This window comes from Podarcis erhardii (assembly GCF_964252035.2).
Source record: "Podarcis erhardii genome assembly, chromosome: 1".
NCBI classification, from domain to species: Eukaryota; Metazoa; Chordata; class Lepidosauria; order Squamata; family Lacertidae; genus Podarcis; species Podarcis erhardii.
The window spans coordinates 3,951,059-3,962,968 of NC_138497.1; the positions used below are offsets into that span (position 1 = coordinate 3,951,059).

Genomic DNA, 11,910 nt, shown 5'->3' on the forward strand with positions numbered 1-11,910 from the left:
ACCAAAACAAAAGGCAGCGTTTTGACGTGGGCCTTTTCATCTCCCCTCCAGATGGCCGGGCAGCTGAGAGCACGGCTGGAATGCCTGGACTGCTTTGCCGTCTGCTCAATTGCTCCCCACCCAGAGATGCAAGAATAGGCCAGGCATGACCAGCCCTCGGCCACAGCTGGCAGAGCGGGGAGCAGCTGAGTCCGGTCAAATCTGCACCAGGTGCTCTTGCACAGATCCGGTCCCTTTCAAGGCTTGCTCCTTCTGGCCTGCGATGCTAGATCTTCAAAAAGAGAGTCACGGATAACAGGGAGAGAAATTCGTCCGGACCCCCCAGACCCCGCCACCCCCCCCTTCCCTTCATGCACAACCTGGGTGTCCGTGTCGTGACTTTAATTCTCCCCAAGTTGGTCTCTTTTTTTAAAGTTGGAACAGATGGCTCAGCAAGGAAAGCCTTGCAAGATCTGTTCGCTTGACCGTAAGGCTGGTGGCTATTTTAAGACTGCCTCTTACTCCCACGCTCCGGTGGAAAGGTATTAAGGAAACACCAGGTTTCTAGGCGACGGAAGAACGAGATGCGGCGCTTTGCATCATTAAGAAAAGGGAGCAAACATATTCCTAGACCTGGAGAGTTGGAAGGGACCAGTTTTCCAAGGTCATCTTGAATCCCTATTCTGTCTTCTGCAGCACTGGCTACCTCTCCCAATTTGGTTTCATCTGCAGATCGCATGAGCATCCCCTCAATTCCTTCATCTGTCATTTACAAAGACGTTGACCAACAAGGGGTCCAGGACAGAACCCTGTGCCACCCCACTTGACGCTTTTTTCCAGGACGATGAGGAACCATGAATGAGTACTCTTTGGGTTCGGTCAGTCAACCAGCTACAAATCCACCTTACAGCTATGATACGATAATCTTTCTTGTCATTGTCCCATACAGAACAATGAAATTGAAAAAATCTACACCAGACATTCAGAAACCAACAAGCCTACTATCCCAGCTATCCCAGGCTGGTTAGCCCCCTAAAAACTCTGATACCCCATAATTAAATACAATATACTCCCACAGAGACTACCTTACACTGCGTTTAAAACCAAAATCACGTTTGGATAGAAACTGTTTCTCAGGCGGCTAGTCCTAGTCTTTATAACCCTGTACCTTCTTCCAGAAGCCAGAAGCTGAAAGACATCATTTCCGGGGTGCGCACTATCCTGCGCTATCTCTGCAGCTTTCTTATGGCACCTGGAAGCATAGATTTGATCCAAGGTGGGAAGAGTGCACCCAGTTATTTTCTCCGCAGTCTTTACAACCCTGGACAGCATTGTTTTTCCCCTGACCGTGCAGCTTCCAAACCACACACACGTCCAACCCACATTTTACCAGCTTCCTTGCAATAGTTTCAAGGGGGACTTTGTCAAAGCCCCACTGAAATCAAGATACACTATGTCCACAGGATTCCCCTGATCCACCAAGCTTGTAACTCTATCATAAGGCAGAGTTCAAGGACACTCCTGAACCAGGCAAAAGCACCCAACATGTGAAGCGAGATGGGTGAGACATGTTGCCTAAGGAGAGCCTCAAGGGCCAGGAAAAGAGGCATGGAGGGGCCCATTTGGGCCCTGGGCACAAGGTTCTCCACCCATGTCTTAGGGCATGAGTGGCCAACCCGAACTGGCACAGCAGCCAGCATTTGAGCACTTATGGACCACAGACTATCACTGCCTAGTTTGGCTCTCATCACTTACTTATTTGCTGATCTGTCGGGGGGGGGGGGGAGTGGAATATAAATAAATATAAGAATAATAATCTACCTGAGGCCAAGCTCCTTCCCTCTCTTATAGACTCTGATCCCGGGGGGGGGGGGTAGTTTTGACAGGTGAGAATGAAGTTTGTCTCAAGTCTTAACTTGTGGTGGAAAAACGTAACAGGTGTCGGATGTGTAATGAAACACTCCGCTTGTGAAACCCACCATATTATTATTATTATTATTATTATTATTATTATTATTATTATTATTTGTTATTTAACCACGCCCATCTGGTCTGGCTGGGTCCCCCAGCCACTCTGGGTGGCTTCCAGCAAAACACTATTAAAAGCTCCCCTAAACAGGGCTGCCTTTAGTGCCTTTGGGCTGCAAATCTTGGTTTGCTAGTTGAGATACCATGGTAGGCTATAGAGTCCAACGGAAATGACAATTAATATTCCAAGGCCTACACCATGGGTAGGCAAACTAAGGCCTGGGGGCCGGATCCAGCCCAATTGCCTTCTCAATCTGGCCCGCAGACGGTCTGGGAACCAGCATGTTTTTACATGAGTAGAATGTGTCCTTTTATTTAAAATGCATCTCTGGGTTATTTGTGGGGCCTGCCTGGTGTTTTTACATGAGTAGAATACAGTGGTACCTCAGGTTACATACACTTCAGGTTACATACGCTTCAGGTTACAGACCCTGCTAACCCAGAAATATTACCTCGAGTTAAGAACTTTGCTTCAGGATGAGAACAGAAATTGTTCTCCGGCAGCGCAACGGCAGCAGGAGACCCCATTAGCTAAAGTGGTACTTCAGGTTAAGAACAGTTTCAGGTTAAGAACAGACCTCTGGAACGAATTAAGTACTTAACCCAAGGTACCACTGTATGTGCTTTTATTTAAAATGAATCTCTGGCTTATTTGTGGGGCATAGGAATTTGTTCATTAAATATATATATATAAAGTCTGGGCCCCCCACAAAGTCTGAGGGACAGTGGACTGGCCCCCTGCTGGAAAAGTATGCTGACCCCTGGCCTACACTATCTGTTATGATACAGTGTTAGAGCTTTGAGACTGTAAATGGTCTGACTCAGATGAAGGCAGCTTCCAAAGCACATGTCCTCTTGCAGCAATAGAACTGCTAGCACATTGCAAAGCTAAGCAGGGTCTGGTCTGGTTTCAAATTGGACGAGGGACAACTTGTTGAGATTCCTGAATTGCAGGGGGTCGGACCGGGTCCCTTCTAACTCTTACAATTCTACGATTCTTGCACCTTTGAACCTCAGACTCAAAACGGGAAGATCTCAAGCTCCACATACATGTGAACTTAATGAGGCCTCCTAAGAATAATGGCATTAGCTCATCACAAACCAATCCTTTAGAGAGGACGCTTGCAAACAAAACATGGTTATCGCAGCGGGTGGGAAGAGGAGGAGGAGGAGGAGGAGGAGGAGGAGAAGGAGGAGAGGGACAGAGAGCTCAGGCCGACATGCCGGCTTTTGTTCAAGGGACTATCAGAGAGTTTCAAGGGTACAAAACAGCACTGGCATTGGACATTTTCCTGGGCAAGAGCCCAGTTCATCCCATATGTGGAACTGAGCACAGGGGTTAGTGGGTGGGCATAGATTCAGGTGAAGCAAGGAAGAAACAGCTTAATGTTTAGGGAAGTTTTTTTAATGACTGACGTTTTAATGTATTTTTAATCTCCTGTTGGAAGCTGCCCAGAGTGGCTGGGGAGACCCAGCCAGATGGGCGGGGTGTAAGTAATAAATTATTTTTACATTATTATTATTAATGAGGACTAGCTTCTGGAACACGGCAGCCACCCGACCCCCTGCGTTTTACTCAGAAGGAAAATGGCACCCCACTTCCTAGATGATATGGGGAGTCTACCCTATAAAAAGCGTGATTCGGAATAGTGGTTTGCACACTCCACTACGGGAGATAATAGCACAACAAAATTGAAAACAGTCACCATTAACTGCACATTTATTCAAAATCCAATTGAGACTATGTAGTTTAATTAATTCGACAACACTGATGTTGAGCTTGATCCAGCGATAGCAGCTATTATTAATAAGTGGCTATTTTGCGACTTGCGGCGGCTCAGAATCATAAATACAAACTCACGTGAAATAGGGGTAAGAGCGGTAAAATGTTAAACGCAAAGCAAAGAAAGCATTTCTAGTCTGTTCAGTCATAAATAAGTGATTGAGATGCCCAGAAGATGGGAATGTAAAAAAGTAAAGAACTTCTTGGAAATGATATATAATGAGATGAAAGAGATGTTGATATATACATTAAAACAAAAAACAAAAACCAGAAGCATTTTTACTCAGTATTATAGGTCAGGACATGAATAGGCAAGATGTTAAATTGTTTTTATATGCAACAAGTGCGGCAAGAGTATTGTTAGCCCAGAAATGGAAACAAGAAGAAATTCAGACGAAAGAAGAATGGCAGATGAAAATAATGGACTATGCAGAATTGGACAAAATGACAGGAAGGATTCGAAACCTGCGGGACCAGAGATTTACCGAAGATTGGAAGACGTATATGAATTATTTGAAGAGCAACTGTAATCAACAAATTACACTAGTAGGACTACAAGAAGTTTTGTAAGGAGAAATATATGAAGTGCTACAAAGTAGATAAAAAATAGAGATATTGGTTATGAGTTTTAAATGTAACAGGGAAAATAAGAAATGCATACTAAGAGATTAGATTGGAAAATTTCACCTGGCTTGCTTCCAGGCCCCAGTTCACAGAACCATAGAACTGAAGTCTTGGAAGGGACCCCGAGGGTCATCTAGTCCAACCCGCTGAAATGCAGGAATACGCAGGGATCAAACCTTGGCATGATCAGCCTTGGCATGATCAGCACCATGCTCCAACCAGCTGAGCTATCCAGGCTCCTGGTGCTGCTTTTATAGGAACACAGGAAGCTGCCTTTTGCAGCACTGAACTGCTGGGGTCCCTCAAGCTCAGTATGGCCAACACTGGCTGGCAGCAGCTCTCCAGCCGATATTCCCTATATGAAGATGCAATAGTGGACTGACCTTCTTTATACCTAGCAAAGGCTGGACCACTGAGTTACGGCTCTTCCCCTTTCATCCTCTAGATCTAGAACATTTCAGGGCTTGTGACCAAGAGACGGGCTCTCCCTGTAAACGAGGGTTAAATCATCTCTGGGAGCCAAGACAGAACTCTTACTATCAGGAAGTTCATCCTAATATTTGGTCAGCATTTCTTTTCTTTTCATTTGGACCCACCGGTTCGGGTCCTACCCTCTGGAGACGCAGAATACAAGCTTGTTCCATCTTCCATGTAGTAGTCCAGATTTTTTTGAAGATGTCTATCCTTTCTCAGTCTGCTCTTTTCCTCAACCCCTCCTTGGTTTCCAGACCCATGATCAGGGCCAGATTTAGGTTTGATAAGGCCCTAAGCGAAAAGCAATGACAAACCTAGACAGCATCTTAAAAAGCAGAGACATCACCTTGCCAACAAAGGCCCGTATAGTTCAAGCCATGGTTTTCCCAGTAGTAATGTATGGAAGTGAGAGCTGGACTATAAAGAAGGCTGATCGTCGAAGAATGGATGCTTTTGAATTATGGTGCTGGAGGAGGAGGAGGAGGAGGAGGAGGAGGAGGAGGAGGAGGAGAGAGAGAAGATCAAATGTATCCATTCTTAAGGAAATCAGCCCTGAGTGCTCACTGGAAGGCCAGATCCTGAAGCTGAGACTCCAAGACTTTGGCCACCTCAGGAGAAGAGCAGACTCCCTGGAAAAGACCCTGATGTTGGGAAAGATGGAGGGCAGAAGGAGAAGGGGACAACAGAGGATGAGATGGTTGGACAGTGTTCTCGAAGCTACCAGCATGAGTTTGACCAAACTGCAGGAGGCAGTGGAAGACAGGAGTGCCTGTCGTGCTCTGGTCTAGGGGGTCACGAAGAGGCGGACACGACTAAGTGACTAAACAACAACAAGGCCCTAAGCTCCTGAAGGTGATGGGGCCCTTTCTATGTCCAGCTGTCCTTTGTCAACAACAAATGGTCGCTGTTTTTTGTGTTGAATATATGCTATATGGTAATTTATGGAGCTGATGGGTATCTAAAGCCATTTACACATAACAAAATATGTATTTTATCAAAGTAATTGTTGAACTGAAATACAATTAAGAAGATGTACATTAATAGTGAAATACAATTAAGAAGAAGTATATTTTTGGGGGGCCGCAAGAGAGTGGAGCCCTAAGCTATAGCTTGTTTAGTTTATACGTAAATCTGACACTGCCTGTGGTCATCTTGGCTGCCCTCCTCTGCACACATTCCAGCTTCTGAACCTCCCTGCATGCAGAAAGCTAGAACATCAGGTCCTTCCCTGACTTGCTAGCTCTTCGCATGCAGGGGGATTATCACAAAGGGATGCTTCCACGCAAGCCACCCCAAAGCACCTTCGCTGAACTTGGAATAAATCCTTCCGTCCATTCAGCGCTTAGCAGTGGCTTGGCTTTCCCAAAGCCCACATCCCTAGACTGCAAATTTAAACGTTATTTAATGCAGACTCTTTCTACGGGGCGCCCAGGCCATGCTGGGACTGAATGATGACTCTGGAAGGGAGCAGTTCTTCAAAGGAACTGGAGCCCAGACCTCGTCTTTCCCACCGCTCTCAATTACTTCCCAGGCTGCAGGTGTTAGGGATTGATTAATCGTCAAGTAGTCAGGCAATTAACAACCTCTTAATTGAGCAGTCGGGTGTCACCACATCAGAGCTAGGAAGCAGAACTCTCAGGAAGCAGGTATCAAGGCTGCAGTCTTTTGTGCCGATGGTTTTTTTTTTGGGGGGGAGGACCCCAAATCACACAGAATTAACAACAGTGTCAGCCCTATTAGAAAGTCCTGCGTTCGATTCCTGCCTTCTCCAGGCAGGGCTGGGAATGTCCTCATCAGAAACCCTGAACAGCTGCTGCCAGTCAGAGTAGATAGATAGATAGATAGATAGATAGATAGATAGATAATTTATTACAGTAGGAGACCAGCTTATAAAACACACTTGGGGGTACAATCCCAGAAGGAAAACAAACATTTAAAACAATATACAACAATAAATTTATAAATGTGATAAGCGTACAGACACTTAAAACTTTAAGATAAGCTACCACAGAGAGCTTCTTGGGCTCCATGATCACTGCAGATGGTGACAGCAGCCACAAAATTAAAAGACGCCTGCTCCTTGGGAGAAAAGCAATGACAAACTTAGGCAGCATCTTAAAAAGCAGAGACATCACCTTGCCGACAAAGGTCCATATAGTTAAAGCTCTGGTTTTCCCAGTAGTGATGTATGGAAGTGAGAGCTGGACCATAGAATCATAGAGTTGGAAGAGACCACAAGGGCCATCGAGTCCAACCCCCTGCCAAGCAGGAATCAAGAAGGCTGACTGCCGAAGAATTGATGCTTTTGAATTCTGGTGCTGGAGGAGACTCTGGAGAGTCCCATGGACTGCAAGAAGATCAAACCTCTCCATTCTGAAGGAAATCAGCCCTGAGTGCTCACTGGAAAGACAGATCCTGAAGGTGAGGCTCCAATACTTTGGTCACCTCATGAGAAGAGAAGACTCCCTGGAAAAGACCCTGATGTTGGGAAAGATGGAGGGCACAAGGAGAAGGGGATGACAGGGGACGAGATGGTTGGACGAAGCTACCGGCATGAGTCTGACCAAACTGCGGGAGGCAGTGGAAGACAGGAGTGCCTGGTTTGCTCTGGTCACGAAGAGTTGGACACGACTAAACAACAACAGCTCCACCCACTTAAGGGCAGACCTTGAAGCCCCCAAATAGTAATCAAACACAACATTTTGAAGTAGGAATCATCAGCAGACCTTGTTTGTCCTATAGGCAGCACATGTAAACTTCCTTCCACTGGTACTCAGATTTGAACATAGCAGCACTGAAGATGCTCCTTGGTTCTTTTTGGAAATCTGTCTTATTACAATCACATCCCACTTTTCCTCTAACATCCCCAAACGTGGACCTCCAGCTGCTGTTGGACTACAAATCCCATCATCCCTAGCTAGCAGAGCCAGGAGTCAGGACTCTGATAGGAACTGTAGTCCAAAAACAGCTGGAGACTCAAGTTTGGGAAGCCCTGCTCTAAGGAGCCCAAAAGTGGTACCCGTAAGCTCTCCTCCCCTTTAACGTCACAACGACCCTGTGAGGTAGGTTAGGCTGAGCGCAAGTGACTGGCTTGGTTGCGCATCAGAGTCCCAATCTGGATGGTAAAGGGGCAGTCTCAGAGGCTAAATTTCTGTGCAGTTTAAAGCATTAGGCTTTGGGGTCACTAAACAAATAAAGACTAAGAGGGGGCGATCTTGACTTTGCCTCCCATCTATTTCCAGGAGGTGTCAATTTAATGGTCCGTGTGCTGAGCCTCTTGTCTCATAAATCAAATGCAGTGTGGAGCAGACAGCGCTTCATCACGAGAGGGGCAGAGGAGGCCCCTTGATGGGAGACCGGGACACAAAAGGAAAAGGAACCCGTGACAACAGGCCATTGCTCTGCAGCCCACTCAAACCTCTCTCTCTTCAAGGGGGACTGAGGAAGTCAGTCTTGCAGCTGGCAACTGCCCCCTCCCCCAGTTCCAAGGGGGAGTTTCCAGTTAAGCGCTGCTGAATTCAATGGGTCTTACTCCCAGACTTGCAAGCTTTAGGATCCCAGCCTTAAAAAAAAACCCTTTCCTGTTGGCAAAGGGAATTTGTGAAGCAGGCTGAGCTCCTCCGAAGATTAGCCAAGGACAAAGTTGCGTGGAAAGCAGGCCACAACTGCAGCTGGAATTTTGTTGGCCAAAAATTGGAAATCACAAGAAGTACCAACAGTGGAGGAATGGCAGATGAAGATGATGGACTTTTGGGAGCTGGCCGATCTGACCGGAAGAGTCCGCAACCAGAAGGAGGAGGAGGAGTACCAAGAGGAATGGAAGAAATTTAAAGACTATTTAGCGAAACATGTTAAGATAATTTAAATAGAAATACTTGCGAATATCAGATAGGCCTAGGATTTCAATATGTGATGTTGCAGAATAATATGTTTAAAGTTAAAATGAAAAGAAAGAAAGATGTTAACGGACTAAGTAAATTTTATGTGAAAATAGTTTTGGAAAACTGCTACAATGATGTATATGGAAACTCAGCCAGAATGTTAACAAAAGTGGAATTATTACAGTCAAGATAAATGCTTGCTTGTTTGTCTGTTTTTGATGTTCTTTTTCTATTTATTTGTTTGTTATGAATTTGGAAAACTAAAAAAATAAATAAATGGGGAGGGGGGGGAAGGTGCATGGAAAGCATCAGAAATTTATGGTCATAGCCTCCAAACACAAGTGAGTGTCTTGAATATTTAAGGCACTCCAGCATTGTAATAGGGGTCTTTCAACAACAAGCCCTCCCGCTAATCAGGAAGCAGGGGGGCAGGGAGAGAGACAATGTGCCCATCGGTTTTTATTTTGCAAAAAGAGAAAGGAAATTACAAATGGGTTGCATGGGGCAATAACTCACCAAATCACCGGCTGGAAGGCCTCATAAAGGCTCCCTGTCCCTGAATTGTGAAGGTGAGCATCATGCTTGATGGGGGGGGAGGGAGCAGCCGGGGAGGGGGCCGTTCATAATAAACAGCAAGCCCGCCTGTCCTGCAAGCTCCACTTTTGTCCAGGGACAGCAATTACGTAATTGGCGAGCCTGCCACCGTGTACCTTCTGAAAAATCTTTTGTTCTCCAGCCTACCAGCACGGAAGAGATGGAGAAAACATTGACCATCGAATTAGGAAGCTGCAAACATCTGCTTCAAGTTGCAACCTTTTTTAAAAATTAGTTTGTCAAGGAAGGAGGGATACCGGAAAAGCAAATTCACACCAAATCACATTTCTGCAGCTGGTCTCCTTTAAGTCGCTCCTCTTTGCAGCTCCAGCTCCAGGCAGTTAAAATTAAAATAAATCACAGTAGCTCAAACTCTGGGGGACCACCAGGCAAAAGAAGACAAACCTTAATAGCCCAACTTTCCTGCTATCCCTCCTCACCTCAGCTCTTGGAAGCAAGTGTCAAGCAAGTGTCTTCCTGGCCACTTCTAAACCTGGGAGGAATTCGAGTCTCTCTCCCCCCCCCCCCTTTCTGAACTGCCAGACAACAGATGATGCTCCCCCCCCCAACTTACTTAAAGCGAGAGCTTTTGCGAGAAGTATCCCAGATTCTCCTGCCCGTCTGAAACCCCCTCCTCAGCTACAGCATCCGCGAGTTTCAAGGAATCCTGCACCGCCTCTAGCCCGCGCATGCAAACCAACGCCGGGCGCCAAGAAAACTTTTTTTCCTGCAAAAACCAGACCCAAAACAAAAGCAGGCTTTGCAAGGGAACGGATTTCCCGGTCTCAGTTCATCTCTCTCTCTCTGTCTTCAAGGCCGGGGGTGGGGGGGGCGAGCAGCCTTTGGCTCGCCAAGAAACAATGAAGCCGGCGAGACCCCCCCCCCTCTTCCCTCCCTCTCTCCATTGTCCAAGGCGAGTGAAAGGCAGGCGGGGGAGAGGGGGCGCGTGAAAGGGAAAGTGGGAAGCAGGTGCTGGGAAGACATCCTTGCGGGGGGGGGGGATGCAAAAGCCGGCTGGAGAAAGCGAAAGTCCGCCGCTAAGGAAAGTGGCTCCCAGCGCCGGAGGAGCCCCCCCCCCCCATTCCCGGGGAGAGAGAGAGGGGCTCCCTCCGGCCAGAGTTTCCCCCCAAGGGGGGGGGTGACCCCAAATGACCTGGCTTCAAAGGAAGACCAGCCACGCCACCCACCCATCAGACAGACGGACGCAGTGGCGTAGCGTGGGTTGTCAGCACCCGGGGCAAGGCAAGAAATTTGCGCCCCCTAAGCCGTGGATTTGCGCCCCCTAACCCTAACCCCCAGATGTTGAGCCCGGTGCGGCCGGGCCCCCCTGCACCCCCCACGCTACGCCACTGGACGGACGGACAGACAGCAACTCACCTGCCCAGGGAATAGCACGGCACGGCACGGCACGGCTCGCCACCCTCTTCTTCCGCCGCCGCTTTCTGCAAGCCTGCAAGCGAAGCCCCCCAAAAGCGGCTTTTGTTAGCAACCCCAGATGCGCTCCGGGGTCTTCGGCGGGGGGAAGAGGAGCGCGCGCGGCGTTTGCATGGCGGAGGGGCCGCCCCTCCCCCTCCCCCGGCCCCGCCTCCAGCCCCTCCCCCTCGGAAGGACTTCCCCCTCCTCAAACAGCCCCCCCCAGGAACCCCCTCCCACTGATGCCCAGCGAGATTTATGAAACGTGTATACCGCCCGTGAGAACGCGACTGACCCGGAGGGCTTTCCTTCCCTCCCTACTGCATCAGACTAGCCCCTAGTCTCTGGAAAGACACCCCCCCCAAATCAGCAACCCCCCCCACAACAGCTTCCTCCAGGGTGGAAAACACCCCCCCCCGCTCTCCTGATCTGCACCCCCTCCCCTCTCCGGCTCCCGGAGCATCTCAGCATCCCCGGTACGCACCCCTGTTTTGCCAGTGCCCCCCCCCGAACCCCACTATTCTGCAAGCAAGCAGCCTACCCCCCCCCCCGTAGATCCTGCCCTCCGGAGCGCCCCCGGAGCATGCACGACAGCAAGAACCCCCCCCCCCCACTTCTCCAAATATCCCCTCCCCACTTTGGCAGAAAGACAAGACAGGCTATTGGGGGGGCTTCAAAAGAGCCCCGCCAGCCCTTGCGCCCCCTCCCGCTTTGCGCCCCGCTCCTGCCCCCCTGCTCTCCAGCCCCCTCTAGCGGCCGGGCAGCGCAGCGCAGCGTTCCGGAGCCTGCCTTACCTGCGTCAAGGTCCCGGGCGGCTCCTTCGCGCCCGGAGCATCGCTTAGCCCGGCCGCCGCTGCTCCCCCGCCATGGCCGGAGCCGAGCAACGGCGCAGGGAGAAGGAGGCGGAGCGCCAGAAGCAGGCCGGGAAGGAGGAGGAGGAGGAGGAGAGCCCGCCCCCCTCGACCCCGGAGCCGGCAGAGCAGCGGGCGGGCCCTGCTGTCAGGCAGAGGGAGGCAGCGGCCTCAGGCGGCCGCTCGGGGAGGGTCCCGGCCGGCAGCAACGCGCCGCCATCCTCCGCTGCCACCGACTTAATTACAGATAGGTAGCCGCGTTGGTCTGCCATAGTCAAAACAA

At 49.2% G+C, this 11,910-nt stretch overlaps 1 protein-coding gene across 1 annotated transcript in view; it reads right to left on the reverse strand.

Annotated features, from left to right (window-relative positions):
* The window catches only part of NIN (ninein), a 125,591-nt gene extending 113,914 nt beyond the window's left edge, over positions 1–11,677 (reverse strand). Inside the window, exons 1-2 of the mRNA XM_081877073.1 lie at positions 11,571–11,677; positions 10,741–10,813 (exon numbers count right to left, since the gene is read on the reverse strand). The gene's annotated coding sequence lies outside the window, so the exon portion shown is untranslated. The remainder of the gene's footprint in view (positions 1–10,740; positions 10,814–11,570) is intronic.
* Positions 11,678–11,910: the final 233 nt, after the last annotated feature.